We start from the raw sequence: 25,263 nt of genomic DNA on the forward strand, positions 1-25,263 counted from the left end.
GAAATTACTTATAGCCTAGCGATGGGCTGCTTTGTTGGGATACTTGAGTCGGTGCACTGTAGTGGGTCGCCTGGCTGAAAACACACATTACAATAATGCTGATCGTATGAGATCTCCTTCTTATACTGGTGATATGACATTTTCTGTGCATTGGTCATAGGACATGGTCAATACATTTTTGTTATTGTCTGCGTTTGCTGCGATGCGTTCGTGGTTCCTGTTTACGCACGCTAAAAGGTACTGCCATCAGGGGCATTTTAGGACAAACAGTTAGACTATACTGTAGGCCTACATGACATGCCCATGATATAAAAAATATGTTTTTAATGAAATTCTGAAGCGTTTGCTTTGCATCTATTCCTTATTTCCTTTATATTTTCTATTACCTCATATATTAATGGGTCATTACTTATTAGTGTGTGTAATTTTAAAATCTGCATACATTTCTTTCATTTTTTTATACTGTCCTTCATTCAGAGAGAAGTATCTCGCTCTTTTGGAAGTTTAGAATTTTCACTGTGCACATTCCTAATAATCTCATTCACAACCCATCAGTGTTTCATTACAAATAAATCTACCCATTTCAATCATCTGTTGCCTCCGTCTTTATTATTTTCCATGTACAAGTTTCATTACAGCTTAAGTGTAATACTGACTAGCACCACCAAGACATTTTCTGACAGAATGTGTCCAAGATGCTCTCTGATCGCCCTCTGCAATTGGTTGGTTGGTTGGTCGCTTCATTTTGTTGTTCGATTTGATTTATAATTGATTTCTGCCTCCTCTCCTAACAGCTAAGTAGAGGATGTCACGTCAATATATTATTTCACTTACAATGTGTACTGCATTGAAACATAAACATTTTGTTTATATTTGTCCTATTTTAAAACAAACATCGTGTTCCTCTAGTAACTAAAATTGTATTGGTCGCATACACATACTGTATTTAGTAGATGTTATTGCGGGTGTAGCGAAATGCTTGTGTTCCTAGCTCCAACAGTGCAGTAATATCTAAGACACACACACAAAAGTAAAATAATGGAATTTAGAAATATTAGGAGGAGCTGTGTGTGTGTGTATAGTGCATTCGGAAAGTATTCAGACCCCGTGAATTTTTCCACATTTTGTTACATTACAGCCTTACTCTAAAATTGATTAAATAAATAAAAAATCGTCATCAATCTACACACATTACAAATGACAAAGCAAAAACAGGTATTTAGAAATTGTTGCAAATGTATACAATTAAAAAAAAAATGATCATTTTACATAAGTATTCAGACCTTTTACTCAGTACTTTGTCTTGGGTATGATGCTACAAGCTTGGCACACCTTTATTTGGGGAGTTTCTCACATTCTTCTTTGCAAATCCTCTCAGGCTCTATCAGGATGGATGGGGAGTGTTGCTGCACAGCTATTATAAGGTCTCTCCAGAGATGTTCAATCGGGTTCAATTCTGGGCTCTGGCTGGGCCACTCAAGGACATTCAGAAACTTGTCCCGAATTCACTCCTGCGTTATCTTGGTTGTGTGCTTAGGCTCGTTGTCCTGCTGAAAGGTGAACCTTTGCCCCAGTCTGAGGCCCTGAGCACTCTGGAGCAGGTTTTCATCACGGATCTCTCTGTACTTTGCTCCGTTCATCTTTCCCTCAATCCTGCCTCTGAAAAACATCCCCACAGCGTGATGCTGCCACCACCGTGCTTCACCGTAGGGAAGGTGCCAGGTTTCCGCCAGACATGAATCTTGGCATTCAGGCCAAGGAGTTCAATCTTGGTTTCATCAGACCAGAGAATCTTGTTTCTCATGGTCTGAGAGTCCTTTTGGTGCCTTTAGGCAACTCCAAGTGTGCTGTCATGTTCCTTTTACTGAGGAGTGGCTTCCGTCTGGCCACTCTACTATAAATGCCTGATTGGTGGAGTGCGCCAGAAATGGTTGTCCTTCTGGAAGGTTCTTCCATCTCCACAGAGGAACTCTGGAGCTCTGTCCGAGTGACCATCGGGTTCTTGGTCAACCCCCTGACCAAGGCCCTTCTCTCCTGATTGCTCAGTTTGGTTGGGCGGCCAACTCTAAGAAGAATCTTGGTGGTTCCAAACTTCCTCCATTTTAAGAATGATGGAGTCCACTGTGTTCTTAGGGAACTTCAATGCTACAGAAATGTTTTTGTACCCTTCCCCAGATCTGTGCCTCGACACAGTCCTGTCTCGGAGCTTTACGGACAATTCCTTTGACCTCATTACTTGGTTTTTGCTCTGACATGCACTGTCAACTGTGGGACCTTATACTGTAGACAGGTGTGTGCCTTTCCAAATCATGTTCGATCAATTGAATTTATGACAGGTGGACTCCAATCAAGTTGTGGAAACATCTTATACATGATCAATGGAAACAGGATGCACCTGAGCTCAATTTTGAGTCTCATAGCAAAGGGTCTGAATACTTATTTAAATAAGATATCTGTTTTTTATGTTAAATAAATTTGCCAAAAAAAATCTAAACCTGTTTTCGCTTTGTCATTATTGGATATTGAGGGGGACATTTTAATTTAATCCATTTTAGAATAAGGCTGTAACATAGAAAAATGTGGAAAAAGTCAAGGGGTCTGAGTACTTTCCGAATGCACTGCAGTAGCGTTCACTTCAACTGAGCCCAACTGAGCCGCGGGATCCAAAATCCCAAACTATATGAAATCAAACTTTACAAAGAAACACTGTCAGAAATTTACTAAAACAATATACAGAGGTCTCTCGCTCAGATGACATAATTGCTTTTAACCTCTCTTGGGTAGGGGGAAGTATTTTCACGTCCGGATGAAAAGCGGGCCCAGAGTAACTGCCTACTACTCAGGCCCAGATGCTAGGATATGCTTATTATTAGTGGATTTGGATAGAAAACACTCTGAAGTTTCTAAAACTGTTTGAATGATGTCTGTGAGTATAACAGAACTCATATGGCAGGCAAAAACCTGAGAGAAATTCCAACCAGGAAGTGGGAAATCTGAGGTTTGTAGTTTTTCAACTCTTTGCTTATCCCCAAGATACAGTGGAAATATTGCAGGGGTCATATTGCACTTCCTAAGGCTTCCACTAGATGTCAACACGCTACTGTCCCACATACCCTAGAGAGGTAATGCTCACAATACTAGCTAGCAGTAGCTAGCAGCAGTAGGATAAAATATGTGTATCTGAAGAATACTTAGGATAATGGTTGTCGATTTTATGAGCTCTTAACCAATTGTGCTATTTTTTAAATTTTAAAATTTTATTTGTTTGTAACTTCTTGTATACCACACTATCTACCTAGAGTTTTCATCTGTATTTTTCGTAGCTGTCTACATACCACCACAGACCGATGATGGCACTAAGACCGCACTCAATGAGCTGTATACGGTCATAAGCAAACAGGAAAACACCCATCCAGAGGTGGCCAGGGACTTTAATGCAGGGAAACTTAAATCCGTTTGACCTAATTTTTACCAGCATGTTAAATGTGCAACCAAAGGGAAAATAACCATCTTTACTACATATACAGAGACGCGTACAAAGGTCTCCCTCGCTCTCCATTTGGCAAATCTGACCACAATTCTATCGTCAAATTAAAGCAGGAAGCACCAGTGACTCTGTAAATAAATAAAAAAGTGGTCAGATGAAGCAGATACTAAGCTACAGGACTGTTTTGCTAGCACAGACTGGAATATGTTCTGGGATTCTTCCGATGGCATTGAGGAGTACACCACATCAGTCTCTGGCTTCATCAGTAAGTGCATCGGTGACTTCGTACCCACAGTGACTACGTACATAACCCAAACAGAAGCCATGGATTACAGGCAACATCTGCACTGAGCTAAATGCTAGAGCTGAAGCTTTCAAGGACCGGGACTCTAACCCGGAAGCTTATAAGAAATCCTGCTATGCCCTCCGACGAACCACCATACCGGGGAAAGCGTGAATACAGGACTAAGATCAATTTGTACTACACCGGCTCTGATGCTCGTCGGATGTGGCAGGGCTTGCAAACTATTACAGACTACAAACGGAAGCACCGCCGCGAGCTGCCCAGTGACACAAGCCTACTAGACGGGCTAAATTACTTCTAAGCTCGCTTCGAGGCAACTAACACTGGTACATGCATGAGTGCATCAGCTGTTCCGGATGACTGTGATCACGCTCTCCGCAGGCGTTGAGAGTAAGACCTTTTTAAACAGGTCAACATTCACAAGGCCACAGTGCCAGACGGATTACCAGGACGTGTACTCCAAGCATGCGCTGATCAACTGGCAAGTGTCTTCACTGACATTTTCAACCTCTCCCTGTCTGAGTCTGTAATACCAACATGTTTCAAGCAGACCACCATAGTCCCTGTGCCCAATAAGACTAAGGCAACCTGCCTAAATGACTACAGACCCGTAACATTCACGTCTGTAGCCATGAAGTGCTTTGAAAGGCTGATCATGGCTCACAACACCATTATCCCAGAAACCCTAGACCCACTCCAATTTTTATACCGGCCCAACATTCACAGATGATGGAATCTCTATTGCACTTCACACTGCCCTTTCACACCTGGACAAAAGGAACACCTATGTGAGAATGCTATTCACTGACTACAGCTCAGCGTTCAACACCATAGCTTATTGATGAGCTTTTGAGAGCACTAAGGTCCCTGGGACTAAACACCTCCCTCTGCAACTGGATCCTGGAATTCCTGACGTGCCAAGAGTAGCTAACAACACATTCGCCACGCTGATCATCGACATGGGACCCCTCGCGTGCGTGCTCAGTCCCCTCCTGTAATCCCTGTTCACTCATGACTGCACAGCCAGGCACGACTCCAACACCATTAAGTTTGTCGATGACACAACAGTGGTAGGCCTGATCACCGACAACAATGAGACAGCTTATAGGGAGGAGGTCAGAGACCTGACCGTGTGCTGCAAGGACAACAACCTCTCCCTCAACGTGATCAAGACAAAGGAGATGATTGTGGACTACAGGAATAGGAGGACCAAGCACGCCCCCATTCTCATAGATGGGGCTGTAATGGAGCAGGTTGAGCGCTTCAAGTTCCTTGCCGTCCACCTCACCAACAAACTAGAATGGTCCAAACACACCAAGACAGTTGTAAATAGGCCACGACATAGCCTATTCCCCCTGAGGAGACTGAAAAGATTTGGCATGGAGCCTCAGAACCTCAAAAAGTTCTACAGCTGTACCATTGAGCGCATCCTGATGGGTTGCATCACTGCTTGGTATGGCAACTGCTCGGCCTCCGACCACAAGGCACTACAGAGGGTAGTGCTTACGGCCCAGTACATCACTGCGGCCAAGCTTCCTGCCATCCAGGACCTCTATACCAGGCGGTGTCAGAGGAAGGAACAAAAAAAATTCAGAGTCCAGCCACCCTAGTCATAGACTGTTCTCTCTATCGCATAGCAACTGGTACCGAAGCGCCAAGTCTAGGTCCAAGAGGCTTCTAAACAGCTTCTACCCCCAAGCCATAAGACTCCTGAACATCTAGACTGCTCTCTGTTATCTATGCATAGTCACTTTTTAATAACTCTACCTACATGTACATATTACCTCAATTACCTCGACTAACCGGTGCCCCCGCACATTGACTCTGTACAGGTACCCCCTGTACATAGCCTCGCTTTTGTTATCTTACTGCTGCTCTTTAATTATTTGTTACTTTTATGTCTTTTTTGTTGCTATTTTTCTTAACTGCATTGTTGGTTAAGGGCTTGTAAGTAAGCATTTCACTGTAAGGTCTACACCGGTTGTATTCGGCGCATGTGACAAATAAGATTTGATAAACTATACGCAACAGCCGTGATGCAACATTCAAGAAGACACTCATTGTTTGACATGTGTTGATGTTGGTCGCATACACATACTGTATTTAGCAGTTTGGGCTCCCGAGTGGCGCACCAGTCTAAGGCAATGTGTCTCAGTGCTAGAGGCGTCGGTACAGGCCCTGGTTCGATTCCAGGTGGTATCAAAACCGGCTTTGATTGGGAGTCCCATAGGGCGGCGCACAATTGGCCCAGTGTCGTCCAGGTTAGGGCTTGGCCGGGGTAGTCCGTCATTGTAAATAAGAATTTGTTTTTAACTGATTTGCTTAGCTAAAAATATATATATATATGTTGGACATGTGAGCCTTTTGTAGTGAAAGTGGAAATAATTGATCTGACAGGATCAGGCAACACCACTTGTTGGATATCTGGCCTTGGTCTCATTTTAAGAGAGGCAGTGCTGAGTCAGACATGGGCCTTACAGCCCTGAACTAACTGGGCAGATTAAGAACATACATCACTCCACATAACTAGTGACTATACACTAGCTGTTTTAATTTAGCTCTCCCTCAGCACATGCCACCTATGAACCTTATCTCTGGCCTGTCTTAACAGTTGGCTGCCTGCAATCACTGCTGGATTGTGGCGGTTTTGCTTTGCTGAAAAAGAACACGCAGGGGTTATCCCAAGGACATGCTTGGTAAAGCAGGCAAAATAAAATATAGGTGGATTTATGACTATTTAATTGCACCCCGGGTAAGGTTGCACTTGGCTGGTAATACCAGTTTAAGCCATTGAACAGAGGAAGATAGAAAATACACTCTTAAAGGGATAGTTCTGGATTTTGGCAATGAAACCCTTTTTCTACTTCCTCAGAGTCCGATTAACTCGTGGATGGATACCTTTTTTATGTATCTGTGTCCAGTATGATGGAAGTTAGAGGTATTTTTGCGAGCCAATGGCGATAATGCTAGTTAGAAACTTCCTTCATACTGGACGCAGAGACATACAAATGGCATCCATGAGTTAATCTGACTCTGGGGAGGTAGATAAAGAGCCTCATTGCCAAAATCCCAAGAAGAATTTAGTGGTTAAGTTTCCAACCTTCCATGATGAAGCAGCCAGTTTTCTTAAGAGAAATGATCTGGTTATGATATCATTGCCATGCCCTGATCAAGGTTGCCTATACTGAACCAACACCACACCATCTCTAAACTTCATAGAGAAAACAGTTGAAACCTCTAGGGGCCAGTTTCCCTGATAAAGATTAAGCCTAGTTCTGAACTAAAAAGCATGGTCAATGGCCCCTAGTCTACAGGCCTAGATCCAGGCCTTGCTACACAGTCTTTCCTCAGCTCTGGGGCTGCAGTGAAGTCAGTGAAGTACAGTCATGCTCTCGTGCCGAGGGGGATCAGTGTAGAGAGGCCAATATGAAATTATTTCCTCAGAGTGGTGTTTGAGCCACTTGTTGTGCTGGCGGGGGACAGCAGCGCTAGCTCAGCATGGAGCCTGGGAGGTTTTGGGTTTGTTTCTTCAGGAAGGTCAATTGTTTGAAGTCATTTTAAAGTAAACCACTTGATCATTTAAACCATTTAGTGCTTACTCCGATAAGCACTAAATGGTTGTGGTGAAAATGGTCAAAACGTATAGGTTGAGTTTTTATTTTTATAAGTTGGCAGAAGCGGGAGGGATACTGGATTGTTGTGTAACCTTTATTTATCTCGACTTGTTAAGTATGATTACTTTGATATAAAACTTCAACTGAATGTTATTGGAGAACCTCTCATAACTTTACCAGTGGGTGATATTCATAGGGGTGAATGCTAAATATACTAGCTATTCAAGATTTTGCCATTCACTGTTTGATAGGAATTTGAATAGTCCCAATATATCAGCACGCAGGCTGTGCAGCACATAGGTACAGGTATTGTGTGGGTGGGTGGGTGAGTGCGGCGTGCATGGGTGTGTGCGTGCATCATGTCTGTTCCCTGTAGTTCTCGTGTCCCTGGCTCACACAGTGCTTCAGTTGGGTGACAGCGATTTTCTGCCAATTAACACAGAACCTCTCTTTCAAACACACACACACACACACCTTGCGTCCACCTCCCCCTCCTCATCTCTCATACACCAAATCAGCGAAGCAGGTGACATGCCGATTTAAATGCGGTCTGTCCTCTTTTTACTGTGTAGCTTGTGTTTATGTCCGTGTCTGAGTAACTGTGACCATGACTCTGTGGCTGCTATTGTAGTTGTACATTTCCCTTGCTTTGGCCTGCCAGTGTTCATTAAAAACACACACACACACACACACACACACACAGTGTTTATTCCCAGAGACTGGTCCTAGGGACAGATGTAAACAGGCGGACACAACCTTTTCATGTCCCCGCTGCTGGTCATTAATCCTGTTCTCTGAAACACAAGGGAATAATAGAACCACTGTGTCCCTCAGAGAAGAGGGAGCCAGGAACAAGGCCCTGGACACACACATTTTTGTGGGGGGGGGGGGCTGAAAACAAGGGACCTGGAGCACTGTTCAGGAAGCCAACTGGCCCACTAGCCTGATTTATTTCAGTAAGGTCATTCATTAATTGTAAAGGCACAACATGCATCCTTAAAATGTAGACCAGAGATCATCAATTAGATTCAGCTGCGGGCCAAACATTTCTAAAAACCTGTTTTCACTTTGCCATTATGGGGTATGTTGATGAGGAAAACATTTTAATTAATCAATTTTAGAATAAAATGTGGAAATAGGGAAGGTGTCTGAATACTTTCCGAATGCCTTGTATATCCATGGCCCAGACCCATTCTAGTGTGTTGGCTACCTCAACGAATGAGTCTTCGGTAGCAGACTCGACTGATGTTATTGTTGTTGGTTCTGCAGTAAGTGTAGATGGGGAGGATGTTGTTACTGTAACACTCCTGACTCCCACAGTAGTTAATCATTACATGTGCTCATATTTACCAACAGAACATGGGCTCATATGAGGGCTTTTGCATGGCTCAGTTGTCAAATAGCTCCCTACATGAAATGGTCTTAATGGTACCCAATACCTGTAACCACACAAGGCCTTTAGGTAACAGCTCTCCCACTGAGGTTTAGTGTGTGGGGAAAATATTGTCTGTTCTACTTCTGCCTGGACGATATCTTTGTGTAAACTGAAGTTGGCTGTGACAATCCCTCATGTTATAGGCTCCTTTTGGGAGAGGGAATGTGGAGAACGTGTGTGTGTCTGCTTAGTCTCTTGTGCAACAGTGGCAGTGTGACTGCAATGTCATACACCACAATTACTGTATGTCTGTGGTGGCAGGCTATTATTGGTAAGAACAGTGTTTGGAGGGGTGTCTTGTTTTAGGAATGGATAAGAAAGCTACTGCCCATGCAGTGTCCACTGTCCAGAGCTGGTGACTGGTCTCTCATCTCATTGACATGGGATACCATTGAAATGGAGGCTTACCTGTAACCTTCACACGTTAACATTTTTCATGGAATCCTATAGCCTTAATGTGTTTAGTGGATGCAGGGTCCAAATGACCATGGCTAGATAGTGCTGTGTGGTTGGGGACAGAAGCACAGTGGAGTCAATCACCACCTTCCGGAGACACCTGAAACCCCACCTCTTTAAGGAATACCTAGGATAGGATAAAGTAATCCTTCTAACCCCCCCCCCCCCTTAAAAGAGTTAGATGCACTATTGTAAAGTGGTTGTTCCACTGGATATCATAAGGTGAATGCACCAATTTGTAAGTCGCTCTGGATAAGAGCGTCTGCTAAATGACTTAAATGTTAAATGTAAAAGCACCAGATCATCAGCAAACAGTAGACATTTGACTTCAGATTCTTGTAGGGTGAGGCCAGGTGCTGCAGACTGTTCTAGTGCCCTGGCCAATTCGTTGATATACACTACCGGTCAAAAGTTTTAGAACACCTACTCATTCAAGGGTTTTTGGTTATTTTTACTATTTTCTACATTGTAGAATAATAATGATGTCATCAAAACTATGAAATAACACATGTGGAATCATGTAGTAACAAAAAAAGTCTTAAACAAAACAAAATATATTTTATATTTGAGATTCTTCAAATAGCCACCCTTTGCCTTGATGACAGCTTTGCACACTATTGGCGTTCTCTCAACCAGCTTCACCTGGAATGCTTTTCCAACAGTCTTGAAGGAGTTCCCACATGTGCACTTGTTGGCTGCTTTTCCTTCAGTCGGCGATCCAACTCATCCCAAACCATCTCAATTGGGTTGAGGTCGGGTGATTGTGGAGGCCAGGTCATCTGATGCAGCACTCCATCACTCTCCTTCTTGGTCAAATAGCCCTTACACAGCCTGGAGGTGTGTTGGGTCATTGTCCTGTTGAAAAACAAATGATAGTCCCACTAAGCCCAAACCAGATGGGATGGCGTATCGCTGCAGAATACTGTGGTAGCCATGCTGGTTAAGTGTGCCTTGAATTGAAAAAAAAAATCAGACAGCAAAACACCTCCTCCTCCGTGCTTTACGGTGGGGAATACACATGCAGAGATCATCCGTTCATCCACACAGCGTCTCACAAAGACACGGCGGTTGGAACCAAAAATCTCCAATTTGGACTCCAGACCAAAGGACAAATTTCCACTGGTCTAATGTCCATTGCTCGTGTTTCTTGGCCCAAACAAGTCTCTTCTTCTTATTGGTGTCCCTTTTTAGTAGTGGTTTCTTTGCAGCAATTTGAGCATGACGGCCTGATTCACACAGTCTAATCTGAACAGTTGATGTTGAAATGTGTCTGTTACTTGAACTCTGAAGCATTTTATTTGGGCTGCAATTTCTGAGGCTGGTAACTCTAATGAACTTATCCTTTGCAGTATAGGTAATTCTGGGTCTTCCTTCTCTATGGTGGTCCTCATGAGAGCAAGTTTTTTAGCCAATTTTTAACCTCACACTTGTTGTTTGTGTACATGGATTTTATAATGTTTGTTTTTATTTCCTTCAACACCACTTTCCATACATTTGTATAGCAGGCCCTCATGCCAAATTGAGTCTCAAGCTTTAAAAAAAAATCAACACAGCATGAGAAGAGTTTGCCTTTGTTTTGGTTTGTTTGTTTGTCAATTATGGTGTGCAGGGTGAATATGTTGTCTGTTGTACGGTAATTTGGTAAAAAGCGTATTTGACATTTGCTCAGGTTTCTACACGGTAGTTGTTATGGTCACATTTGTCTCCATTTTTGTGGATTGGGGTGATCAGTCCTGGGTTCCAAATATTGGGGAATATGCCAGAGCTGAGGATGCTGTTGAAGTAAAGCCAATTGGAATTTGTGGTCTGTATATTTTATCATTTAATTTAGGATACCATCAACCCCACAGGCCTTTTTGGGATGGGGGTTTTGTATTTTGTCCTGTAGTTCATTACATGTAGTTGGATAATCCAGTGGGTTCTGGAAGTCTTTAATAGTTGATTCTAAGGTTTGTATTTGATCATGTATATATTTTTGCTGTTTGTTCTTTGTTATAGAGCCAAAAAGATTGGAGAAGTGGTTTATCCATATATCTCTGTTTTGGTTAGATAGCTCTTCATGTTTGTTTAGTTTTACAATTTTCCGAGAAGTGGTTCGATTCTATGGATTCTTCAATTACATTGAGATTATTTCTGATGTGCTGTACCTTCTTTTTCCGTGGTGTATTTCTGTGTTATAGTGATGGCGTAGGCTCAGATTTTCTGGGTCTCTGTTTTTGGTTGGATAGGTTTCTCAATTTCTTTCATAGGTTTTTGCATTCTTCATCAAACCATTTGTCATTGTTAATTTTCTTACGTTGTCTGCTTGACAGTTGTAGATTTGCTAGGGAAGCTGAGGTCAAATATACTGTTTAGGTTTCCTACTGCCAAGTCTACACCTTCACTATTACAGTGAAACGTATTGTCTAGAAGGGATTGAATTTGTTGTTGCCTAATTGTTTTTTGGTAGATTTCCACACTACTTTCCTTCCACCTATAGCATTTCTTAAAATGATTCAGTTCCTTTGGCTTTGATGCCTTATGATTGACCATAGCTCTGTTCAAGTAGTGTGATGTTTGCTGTGATCTGATACGGGTGTCAGTGGACTGACTGTGAATGCCCTAAGAGACTCTGGGTTGAGGTCAGTGATAAAGTAGTCTACAGTACCACTGCCAAGATATGAGCTAAAGGTGTACCTACCATAGGAGTCCCCTCAAAGCCTACCATTGAGTATGTACATACTGCCATGACGTTGCCCTGTTGGGTGAGGTTTATGACCCCCCCCCCCCCCCACAATAAATACCATGGTAACATCAAATGTTTTGGGAATGGAACAATATTTACCTTTCTCAACCAGTTGAAAGTGTCCGTTGGTACTTAAAGAATATGACGTCAGATCAGTTTGTTTCTGGGACATTATATCTGATGATAGGACGACATAAATTGTATCTTGGAAAGTCTACATGTTCTAATTATCAGATTCACATGGAATTGTTGTGCAATTTAAATGTTTAAATATGAAACTATTTGTGAAAAGATTAAATGTAATTTTAGCCTCCTAAATAAGATAATTGTTTCGTAGTAAAACGTAGGCCTACTCAGTGGCCATGCCCAAGTGAACAGACCATTGGTTGAGAACTATAAAACATGCCCTTCTCTCCCCCAGTACAAAAGCCCGTTGACGGTAGTCAAACTCTATTCCCAACGACGTGAGGACTGGTGTCCATATATTTAAAAGGGCTAATTTCAACGTGAAGGTGACGATCACCACGCTGGAATGGAGAATTTCGACTAGACCAGCCAGAATACAGCGCAAGCTGATTATGGCAACATGGTATGAACTTTGAATGAGTATTCACTGAAGAAGAAGTGATACCTCCTAGACGTTGAGTTATCAGCTGTAAACATACGTGGCCTAGGAAAGGACAGACAATCTCAGAAGAACGACAGGGTACTTTAACGTATCCGCTCTACAACACTACGACCAGACAGATTCTTCAAAAGACAATGGTGATCTCTGCTGGGTAAACCAGTCTTCCATCTTTGACCCATCTATCGAAGCGCAGCTCAGAGGAAATATATACAGTGGGGAGAACAAGTATTTGATACACTGCCGATTTTGCAGGTTTTCCTACTTACAAAGCATATAGAGGTCTGTAATTTTTATCATAGGTACACTTCAACTGTGAGAGACGGAATCTAAAACAAAAATCCAGAAAATCACATTGTATGATTTTTAAGTAATTAATTCGCATTTTATTGCATGACATAAGTATTTGATACATCAGAAAAGCAGAACTTAATATTTGGTACAGAAACCTTTGTTTGCAATTACAGAGATCATACGTTTCCTGTAGTTCTTGACCAGGTTTGCACACACTGCAGCAGGGATTTTGGCCCACTCCTCTATACAGACCTTCTCCAGATCCTTCAGGTTTTGGGGCTGTCGCTGGGCAATACGGACTTTCAGCTCCCTCCAAAGATTTTCTATTGGGTTCAGGTCTGGAGACTGGCTAGGCCACTCCAGGACCTTGAGATGCTTCTTACGGAGCCACTCCTTAGTTGCCCTGGCTGTGTGTTTCGGGTCGTTGTCATGCTGGAAGACCCAGCCACGACCCATCTTCAATGCTCTTACTGAGGGAAGGAGGTTGTTGGCCAAGATCTCGCGATACATGGCCCCATCCATCCTCCCCTCAATACGGTGCAGTCGTCCTGTCCCCTTTGCAGAAAAGCATCCCCAAAGAATGATGTTTCCACCTCCATGCTTCACGGTTGGGATGGTGTTCTTGGGGTTGTACTCATCCTTCTTCTTCCTCCAAACACGGCGAGTGGAGTTTAGACCAAAAAGCTCTATTTTTGTCTCATCAGACCACATGACCTTCTCCCATTCCTCCTCTGGATCATCCAGATAGTCATTGGCAAACTTCAGACGGGCCTGGACATGCGCTGGCTTGAGCAGGGGGACCTTGCGTGCGCTGCAGGATTTTAATCCATGACTGCGTAGTGTGTTACTAATGAATTTCTTTGAGACTGTGGTCCCAGCTCTCTTCAGGTCATTGACCAGGTCCTGCCGTGTAGTTCTGGGCTCATCCCTCACCTTCCTCATGATCATTGATGCCCCACGAGGTGAGATCTTGCATGGAGCCCCAGACCGAGGGTGATTGACCGTCATCTTGAACTTCTTCCATTTTCTAATAATTGCGCCAACAGTTGTTGCCTTCTCACCAAGCTGCTTGCCTATTGTCCTGTAGCACATCCCAGCCTTGTGCAGGTCTACAATTGTATCCCTGATGTCCTTACACAGCTCTCTGGTCTTGGCCATTGTGGAGAGGTTGGAGTCTGTTGGATTGAGTGTGTGGACAGGTGTCTTTTATACAGGTAACGAGTTCAAACTGGTGCAGTTAATACAGGTAATGAGTGGAGAACAGGAGGGCTTCTTAAAGAAAAACTAACAGGTCTGTGAGAGCCGGAATTCATACTGGTTGGTAGGTGTTCAAATACTTATGTCATGCAATAAAATGCAAATTAATTACTTAAAAATCATACAATGTGATTTTCTGGATTTTTGTTTTACATTCCGTCTCTCACAGTTGAAGTGTACCTATGATAAAAATTACAGACCTCTACATGCTTTGTAAGTAGGAAAACCTGCAAAATCGGCAGTGTATCAAATACTTGTTCTCCCCACTGTATATATATTGCATTTTCCTCTAACAAATGGGCTTGTTATTAGAATGCGTAAGATTCTGTATTTACTGTAGCATAGCTTCTCAAGATCCGATAGAGATTCAATCCCTTTGTCCCTCAGTCTTCCCGCTCTTTCATTCAAACCCAACCCCCTTCCTTTCTGTAGCCAGCCGTCATATCGGGTTAGTCCACTAGGGGCTTTTCATGACATTATTAGTAATCGATGTGTGATCTATCCTCGTGTGTGTGTGTGTGTGATTATTTAGCTTATTAGCTAGGGTTTGTGCAGATAACCAAGTACTTACGACAATCAGAATGAGATCGATCGAGGTGACGATTAATAATTGACTGCTATTGATATAAAAGATCTTCAGATCTTTAAGGGAGTGGGTTCGGGAGATAACAGCTCTATATAAATGAATGCTTCCATGGTACCCCAGGTTATTAATGGTTTAATTCAATCACGTAATCAATTAAACATTATGTAATTGATTTGATAAAATAGCATGTCATATAATTTGATCATACTAGAGTCACGACAATACCCAGCGTCCGACAGAGCTGCAGGAGTTGTGACCCGTTTTTGTTGGTTATGTTGTCGTAGTTGTGTCTAGGGGGCATATGGGGGAGGGAATGCTGTCACCTCCAGGTAGGGGTTTGTCCCCCTGTGTGCTGAGGGTGTCAGGTTCTGGCATTTAGGTTGCTACAGAATAGTAAATGTCCCTGGGCCTGAACATTGTTGATCTCCCCTTCTAGGATGGAGAAGCTGTCATCGTTAAAGTATGGGGATTCTATAGTGGGGATATACAGTGGGGAGAACAAGTATTTGATACACTGCCGATTTTGCAGGTTTTCCTACTTACAAAGCATGTAGAGGTCTGTCATTTTTATCATAGGTACACTTCAACTGTGAGAGACGGAATCTAAAACAAAAATCCAGAAAATCACATTGTATGATTTTTAAGTAATTAATTTGCATTTTATTGCATGACATAAGTATTTGATACATCAGAAAAGCAGAACTGAATATTTGGTACAGAAACCTTAGTTTGCAATTACAGAGATCATACGTTTCCTGTAGTTCTTGACCAGGTTTGCACACACTGCAGCAGGGATTTTGGCCCACTCCTCCATACAGACCTTCTCCAGATCCTTCAGGTTTCGGGGCTGTCGCTGGGCAATACGGACTTTCGGCTCCCTCCAAAGATTTTCTATTGGGTTCAGGTCTGGAGACTGGCTAGGCCACTCCAGGACCTTGAGATGCTTCTTACGGAGCACTCCTTAGTTGCCCTGGCTGTGTGTTTTGGGTCGTTGTCATGCTGGAAGACCCAGCCACGACCCATCTTCAATGCTCTTACTGAGGGAAGGAGGTTGTTGGTCAAGATCTCGCGATACATGGCCCCATCCATCCTCCCCTCAATACGGTGCAGTCGTCCTGTCCCCTTTGCAGAAAAGCATCCCCAAAGAATGATGTTTCCACCTCCATGCTTCACGGTTGGGATGGTGTTCTTGGGGTTGTACTCATCCTTCTATTCCTCCAAACACGGCGAGTGGAGTTTAGAGCAAAAAGCTCTATTTTTGTCTCATCAGACCACATGACCTTCTCCCATTCCTCCTCTGGATCATCCAGATGGTCATTGGCAAACTTCAGACGGGCCTGGACATGCGCTGGCTTGAGCAGGGGGACCTTGCGTGCGCTGCAGGATTTTAATCCATGACGGCGTAGTGTGTTACTAATGGTTTTCTTTGAGACTGTGGTCCCAGCTCTCTTCAGGTCATTGACCAGGTCCTGCCGTGTAGTTCTGGGCTGATCCCTCACATTCCTCATGATCATTGATGCCCCACGAGGTGAGATCTTGCATGGAGCCCCAGACCGAGGGTGATTGACCGTCATCTTGAACTTCTTCCATTTTCTAATAATTGTGCCAACAGTTGTTGCCTTCTCACCAAGCTGCTTGGCTATTGTCCTGTAGCCCATCCCAGCCTTGTACAGGTCTACAATTTATCCCTGATGTCCTTACACAGCTCTCTGGTCTTGGCCATTGTGGAGAGGTTGGAGTCTGTTTGATTGAGTGTGTGGACAGGTGTCTTTTATACAGGTAACGAGTTCAAACAGGTGCAGTTAATACAGGTAATGAGTGGAGAACAGGAGGGCTTCTTAAAGAAAAACTAACAGGTCTGTGAGAGCCGGAATTCTTACTGGTTGGTAGGTGATCAAATACTTATGTCATGCAATAAAATGCAAATTAATTACTTAAAAATCATACAATGTGATTTTCTGGATTTTTGTTTTAGATTCCGTCTTTCACAGTTGAAGTGTACCTATGATAAAAATTACAGACCTCTACATGCTTTGTAAGTAGGAAAACCTGCAAAATCGGCAGTGTATCAAATACTTGTTCTCCCCACTGTAGGTAGCATACATGAGGACATTTTTCTCTGAGATAATTTCCTTATTAATTTCTAGCCAGATGTAAAATGTTCCTGTTTTGACTAATTTAATACTCTATTAGGTCTTCTCTATACCAAATGAGCATGCCCCCTGTCTCTTCCCTGTTTCACACCTGGTAGTTTGGTGGATGGTACTACCAGCGCTCTGTAACCTGGAGGGCAACCAGTGGGTCTGTCTCCTTTATACCATGTTTCTTGTAGGATGACAATGTCTGTATTTCCAAGTTCTTTGAAGTCTGGGTTTCTGCTCTTTAGGCCAAAGGCAGATGACCTCAGACCTTGTATATTCCAGGATGAGATGGTAAAAGCTTTGTGTTCCACAGTGTCGTGTTATTTTTGTGTGGTTTAGGACCGGACCATCACAGTAGGTGTGAGCAGAGCATGTTGAGCATCTGATACATACCTCTTAGGTCGCAGGATGGGGCTTGGGCGGGTGTAATATTGGGGGTTGGGCCTGTTGCTCTGCTCACGACCTGGGCATGTGTCCTACTGTCATGTTGAGGTCCTTGCCACAGGGGAGGGGGGCATGGGGTGGCCAGAAGGGGTATAGGTCTGATATGGGGTGGGGTGCTATATAGGGTGTGGCCAGGGATTGCTTGGGGTGGTCTTAGCTGGTTGGGGTGTGGCTGGTGATGCTATGGTCTGGGTGTAGGTCCTCTTGGTGTGGGTTCTCTCAAATCAGGTCCTTCAGGAGGTCTGGGAGGGTGTCTCGCTGGTCTGGGCAGGGTGTCCATTGCTCCTGTGTGAGGTGCTGGGGCTACTCTGTGTTGCATTGAGATCAGGGCAGATGCATTACTTGCAAATTTATCGATTGGTCTTGCAGGCAAGGCATTGCATTTCAGTGTGGGACAGACAGAGGTTTTATAGGTACCAGGATACACAGGCCCTCAGCTGAGTGTGTTGGAGGGTATGCCCTGTTTTCACAACTTCCCAGAACTTAACCTTTTTAACAAGTCTTCATTGTTCATCTTAATTGTACCTTTTAACTTCCCGACTAGTGACACGCTATTCAGTGAAGATAATGGCTGAAAATCAAGTAAAGCTATTTTTTTGCGCAAAACATTTCAACTAAAAAAAGCTTGTTTCGAAGCCAAAACTTGGACACAATATGTCAGCTGTCTTGTACTTTACCTCCCTAATCTGTTCTTCTCAAATGTGTTCTCGCTTTCTCTTTTCTCTTGCTCTCTCTTCTCTTTGCCACACTCTCTCCCTCTACCCTTCTTCCCCACACCCCCTTTTCTGTCCATGTGTAGTATCTGCATGTCCTCTTTAGGCTCAGCCTGGTCACACCTCAGTGATTAAGTGAGGGAGGCCTGTGTCTGCCTGTGCATACCAGAGAAAAAAGGAGGAATTACTTCCTCAGTATCTGTCTCTTTTCCGATCAAGCTTTCCACTCCTCTGTAACCTGTCTCCCCTGTGAGAGTAGCAGTGCTCTGAGCAAGGCTGTCTCTGTGTTCCTTTGTGCTTGTGTGGAAGCCGTCTAGGTCAGTGGTCCCCAACCACTGGGCCGCGTGCCGGTCCGCGGCACATGCGCTACCGGGCCGCACGGAAAGGATATATAATGTATTTTTTTAAATCTGTAAAACAATAATTATATACAATTATAGGCTATTTGTGCAGTAATTACATTGAACTTGATGCAGTCTGTTGGTTCTTTTTTCACCACTCTAATATCTCTGTCACGTCCACAATAGTGGACTTTTGAACTTGAGTAATGCGGCTGGTAGCCTAGTGGTTAGTGTTGGGCCAGTAACCGAAAGGTGGCTAGATCGAATCCCTAAGCTGACAAGGTAAAAATCTGTCGCTCTGCCCCTGAACAAGGCAGTTAACCCACTGTTCCTAGGCTGTCATTGTAAATAAGAATTTGTTCTTAACTGACTTGCCTAGGTAAATAAAATCTCTCCAACACTACTGTCTGTGGTGCACCATGTTCAGCCCACAGCAATGCTGTCTGTCTCGCCTGGTGTGCTTGTATGACATAAACACACGTATTCACTTTTAATTGTTGCCCCCAGGTGTGTGTGTGTGGGTTGCACCAACATGGTTTAAATTAATCTTAGATTAGACCTAATCTAGACTTTGTAAATGTAGGTTTATAATTAATCAGAGATGTGTTGCACAATTTAATGTTAAACCTAATCTAAGGTTAAATCAATACACATGTCATAAGGGTTCAGCATAGCAATTTGTTCTAATTATTTTTCTATGGAAAAAAACCCAGCCTTGCTTGCGTGCTTGCTTGCTAGCAAGGTGAGTTCACTTTGTGCTAAATTATGAAATTAATTGCACTTTTTTTGTCAAATTAGTTAGTTAGCTAGTTGAGTTTTACAAACATAATAAGCTAAAGGAAATAGCATTTCAATCACACCAAAAACAGCACCTACACTGACATTTGATTAACTTAAAACCCCCATTCAGTCTTTGTAATTGTATTTTTAAATCACCACTGTATGTCTAGTAAATCGCTGTGTTTATTTAATGAAAATAACACCAATACACTACCGGTCAAAGTTTTAGGACACCTACTCATTCAAGGGTTTTTCTTTATTTTTACTATTTTCTACATCTGTGAATGATAGACTGTTTCTCTTTGCTTATTTGAGCTGTTCATGCCATAATATGGACTTGGTATTTTACCAAATAGGGATATCTTCTGTATCCCCCCCCCCTTACCTTGTCACAACACAACTGATTGGCTCAAACACATTAAATTTAACAAGGCACATTTTATAATTTACATGCATTCCAGGTGACCTCATGAAGCTGGTTGAGAGGATGCCAAGAGTGTGCAAAGCTGCCATCAAAGCAAAGGGTGGCTACTTTGAAGTATCTCAAATATAAAATATATTTTGATTTGTTTTACACTTTTTTTTGGTTACTACACAGTAGAGCTCAGTACAGTAGAGTTATTGTGTAATCAACTCCTCTAGTGTACTCAACTACTGTCTACTGAACTATACTCTACTTTTATTTTCTTTACTATACTGTAACGTACTGTGCTCTCCAAACTTGTGAACACAACTGTGGTTTGTAACTACTATGATTTCCCATTGTAGCCAATTCAATTGACTCTTCGCTAAGTCCCGTCCCAGAATTTTGGGCAACCAATCGCAGCGCTCCAATGGATAGCAACTGTCGTTGAGTCCAACACCTCGGACAAGCTCGCGTTTGAAATACATGAAAGCCTTTGAGGGCATTACAAAAACGGAGAGTTTTTCATCCAAAAACAAAAATCTAAATCAAATGATAGTCTATTGGTCACGTACAAAAATTTGCAGATATTATTACAAGTACAGTAAAATAAAGTAAATAGGGGGGAGGAGCAGAATAGAGATACATTTTATATTGATTTGTATTCCATTCCTCTGCACCAGTGTTAAGGAAATAGCTTTTCCCAGCCATGCTCCTATAGCTCAGCACGGACTCTGGTGTGATGGCTAACTAATGAAATTAAAATAATCAGACGGGTAACTGGGGACAAGGTCATGTATAACTTTAAAAAACATCAACAGTTTGACCTGAACCACCCGTAGGTAAACTGGAAGCAATTCGGTTCCCTGAAATTATTAGGGCCAATGTGCGTCCTAGGGCTGAGCTTGAGTATAATTGTCATTGGGCCGTTTTGAAGTTTGTCCTTCAGAATTTTTATAATGCCACTGAACCATGAGACACAGGCATAGTCATAGTGGCACTGTAACAGAGATTTTGCCAGGGTCCTCGTAGTCTCTGTATCCAGGAACTTGGCTACCCTTGCCAGGAACTTTGTTCTGGAGTGAACCTTTCCAGTTACCTTCAGAGGCATGAGTTCACAAGTCATGTGTTGGTCCAATTCACACCCAGAAGTTGGAAGAGTTTCTCACTTTGTGTTTGGAACCAAACAGGATACATTTCGTCTTGCCTAAATGCAGAGACAGTTTGTTGTCAGATAACCACTTACTAACTTTAGTCAGTTTGCTGCTTAGGGTCTTTTCAACACTTTATTCTTTATTCTTTTGTGAAACCAAGAGGGAAGAATCATTCGCATACAGGAACAGAGGGCATGAACAGTCAAAGTCCATGTCATTTATGTAGAGCAAAAAAAGCATAGGTCCAAAAATGCTCCCCTGGGGGGGGTCCCCACAGTTGATCTCCTTAGCATCAGACACTGTACTGTCCACATGTCCCTTTTCTTTACCCCATCAGTTACCTATGACTTCACCCATAATAAGGAGTTGGTGCCAAAACCAATTTCCTGCAGTTGCATGGTTCACAGTATGCTTTTGTAGGTCAAGCATGACTATACCATATAAGTTGCCCGTGTCAATTTCTTTCTTGATCAAATCTTTAAACAAGTGTTGGTAGATGGATTTGAAGGTTATATAAAATGTTATGGTCATCAATGTACTTTAGGATCTGTTCATTGAGTGATCTTTCTAAAACCTTTGGCAACACACTCAAGATTGACACTGGTCTGTCGTTCCCTTGTTTAATTTTGCATGTTTCAACTCGTGGTACCTTTCCATGTTGAATGGAAAGGTTGATGACATGTGTTTACATAAGTTCCAATACGATCAGAAGCGTCACTTGGGAATGTTATCCAGTCCTGTGGTTTTCTGTTTGTCTAGATCTTTAAGCACCTTTGTAACATCTGAAGTTGAAACCTGGGAAAATGCAAATTGTCTTTCCGAGATGCCCTTGGCTGAATAATAGGTTTGATGGTTTCCAAAGGTGCCAGAGCAGTCTGGGAGTTGGTCAACAAGGTTGCTGGCAATGGTGGTGGAAGAACTCATTAAAATGATCAACCACATGTGCTCTGTCAAAGGTTAATATACCATTGATGTTCAGTCCAATTCTGTTTTACTTTGTTTTTGGATTGTTGCTAGTGCCTAGATCTGAGAGTCTTCCAGAGCTCCCTCGGGTTATTTTTATTGTCCTGGATCTTGCTCTTATAGAAGGGCCATTTTGTTTCATCAACCTGCCTTTGAACTGTATTCCTTAGGTGTTTGTATTGAGTGAAGGAATCTAGCAATTTTGACCTCTTAGTCTTTTATAGCATTGTAAGGTATACACCTATTGTATTTGGAGCACGTGACAAATGCACTTTGATTTGATGGAGTGGAGCATTCCCTTACTAGTCCAGGGTTCTGTCCTTTGTTTGATCCTCATAGTTTTTAGGAAGTGATGCACCGATATTACACTTTTGGCTGATATCGATATTTTCCTTGCCAAAAAAACGATACCGATATTTAAAATTTTAGCGGCCTTTTAAGAATTCTATTACAGTTAAATAGTTAACACACACACACGGACGCAGCGGACTAAGGCACTGCAATGCAGTGCAAGAGGTGTCACTACAGTCCCTGGTTCGAATCCAGTCTGTATCACATCCGGCCGTGATTGGGAGTCCCATAGAGCAGCGCACAATTGGCCCAGCGTAGTCCGGGCCATCATTGTAAATAAGAATTTGTTCTTAACTGACTTGCCTAGTTAAATAAAGGTTACACACACACACATCACACTGACCAAAAAGTAATTTTTGCTGGCATTTACGTATGTCTCCATTACCAGTAAAACATAATCAAAACCTATTTATTTCACTTACTTGTTGTGCTGTTTCATTGTTCATTTATTCAGTCGTTTCATACTCAACCAGGATTTCTATGGAACGCCGTTAGGGTCTTTCCGTGTCAAATAACACCACTATTTGACCAATCAAGACCTGAAATATGACTGCACGTCACATAATAATTTAACGCGTTCATACATTTTTTACGGAGTTATTACACATTGATTACAATATCACTTGAGTTTCATATGTCACAACGATTCATCGATAGGTATGCTATGATGGTAAAGTTGTCTCGCGCACCTACAGTGCTGGTCATAAAAAAACGCTAGCTCATGGATGAAAACAATGTTCTTCCCCAAAAACATAGCAAAACGACAGTCTAGGTGTCATCTAAAATAACCCTAATTTATAAGACAGTTTTTATTTGATTAATGGTGGTCGGACCCATCTGTGAAGCTAGCCACAATAGTGGACTTTGCGGTTAACTTTCAAAATAAAAGTATGGCATAATTCTACTATTTGAATTCATTTGCAAAACTGTCAATGACATACTTTTATTTTGAAGGCAAACCGCAAATTCCACTATTGTGCCTAATCCTTATTGTGGCTAGCTTCAAAACACATAACCCGGTCCGGTCGAGCCTCAATAGCCAGATGAAGCTAGCTGGCTGCTTATAACCTTAGCTTTGGGCAACAGGGTTAAGTAGCTGGCTAGCTATTTATTTTCATGAACTGAATTTAAATTTCAATAGGCGAACAACAAGTGGCAACCTAGCTAATACTTACTCACAAGGATTCCTAAATCATTCCTAAGAATAATGAAAATTACTGCAGTTTCTACTGGTCATTGTTTTCAGGCTGGTTGTATTTGGTGCTAGCTAGGTACCAAGCTAAAGCTAGCTACTGTATCTTTTATGACACGCAACGACCCAAACGGCATTCCATAATATGTATGTAGGTATATATGTATGTTGTGAAGCTAATAGCAGTGACACTATTACTGTGTAACTCCGGTAGGGTAACATCTTAGAAAATAACATACTTGGTAGTGTGTACTAGTGCATGACCAGTCGGCGAAAGCCAACATCACCCACGACAGAGAAGGGTTGATTGTCAAGGGCAATGAATTCCATTATCTTGGCTTTAATGGATTTCTCCTTTGAGTTGTCTCGCTGAAATGTTGTTACTCTTTCAAATGACTGCTCAAGCCACACAGCAGACATTGTGGGCTATGTTAGGAATGCTGTGTTGCACGTGTAGCGCAACATTTTACTTGGCGTCATTATGTCGTACCTACGTTATATAGGTATGCACAGCAGCTTTGACATCGGTTTTTAACATCGCCCATTAAACTAGACATATGGCTGATGTTGGCATTTTTAGCTAATATCGTCCGATTCCTATATGTTCACCGATTTATCGTGCATCCGTACTTTTAGGGGTGCCAGCTTGTCCACAGCTCTGAAAAATCCACCCTGGAAGAGTTCCTATGCTCTATCAACATCCTCACTTTCCATAACAGACCAGTCTACCTGTCCTAGCAGTTTATTAAATTGTTCTATGACAGTTTGAGGTATCTGGTCCTGATGGTATTGTGACAATTTACCAGCTTTTTATTCTCACTTTCCTAGTGCAGTTTATTCCCTTATGCAATTACACCACTTTGGGATATCTTGTGATTATCAGATGCCATAATGAGATCAATGGCAGTCAGATTGGTTACACAGATTCTTGTGGACTCATTTATCAACTGAGTCAGTTTTGCAAAAGTTAGACGAGGCCTTATACAGGGGACAGCTCATTTTCAGTACATCAGATTGGTTTGCTCTTTGGTAATAATATATTCAGCCAAACTGCTTCCATGTGATCATGGTTTAAATCAGTTCTCATGTGAAAACATATGTCCACTTTGAAATAGATGCACACACCCCCTCTCCAATTTCTGTCCTTTCGGGTACACTTTCTGGCGAGCAAGCAAGTCTCGTCTATTTTTGGCAGTAGACTGAGTAAATTAACATTGTAACAAAGCAAACCTCTGGAGGCGAGGGGCTAGAAAGAGCACCTCAAGATCCATTTGGGGCACTTGGTTGAATACCCACCCGAGTTCTCTTCACCAAGGAAGTCTGCTGACTAAATTGATTGGTCCTCTGTCCGCTCTCCCACAAAGGGTTCAACTCTATCCATCTTCACGCAACATTGTGCCTCTACCTCGGATGGTGGAGCGACCACCCCCTCCACATGGCACCTGCCAGTATTGGTCGCAGGTCACTCCCCCTCTTCTCCTCTTCTAGCCTCACTCCCGCTCGTCTCCCTGGGCTGTCCTATGCAAACATGGCCTTGCTGGTGTGACTTGACTATGTGCAGCCTCCCATCCAGTCTTGGTGGAGAGTAGAATTGATGTCTTGGAGCAGGAATTCCCAAACTGGGGTACAATGCCGTCGGGTGGACGCCAAAATAAAAATGTTTTTTTTTAACCCAAATTTTTTCCCTTCATTTTCAAACGGTACATTTATATTTTACAAACGCGGCTATACTTTTGGGTGAGGTTTTTTTCTTCCTCGCCTGAGTTGCCTCGTTTCACTGCCAAAAATGTAATTAAACTATCTAGTGTTTAGCGAAATAACACAATGTCAAATACAGGATGCCTAGTTAAATAATTAACATCCAATCACGTTAACCGTTACTCTCTCACGGGAAACCTTCACTCTTGCACAAACATTTAGAAATGAAACATGATAATATGAAAAATAAGCCACAGGTGCTTTTTGAGCGAGAATAAAGATACATTTCGAGTAGTAAGA

General features: G+C 42.5%; 1 protein-coding gene across 2 annotated transcripts in view; it reads left to right on the top strand.

Annotated features, from left to right (window-relative positions):
• Positions 1-25,263, top strand: part of LOC139564167 (transcription factor HIVEP3-like) — a 94,425-nt gene that overhangs the window by 1,532 nt on the left and 67,630 nt on the right. The window lies entirely within an intron of this gene.

Source organism: Salvelinus alpinus, chromosome 35, assembly GCF_045679555.1.
Source record: "Salvelinus alpinus chromosome 35, SLU_Salpinus.1, whole genome shotgun sequence".
Lineage (NCBI taxonomy): Eukaryota > Metazoa > Chordata > Actinopteri > Salmoniformes > Salmonidae > Salvelinus > Salvelinus alpinus.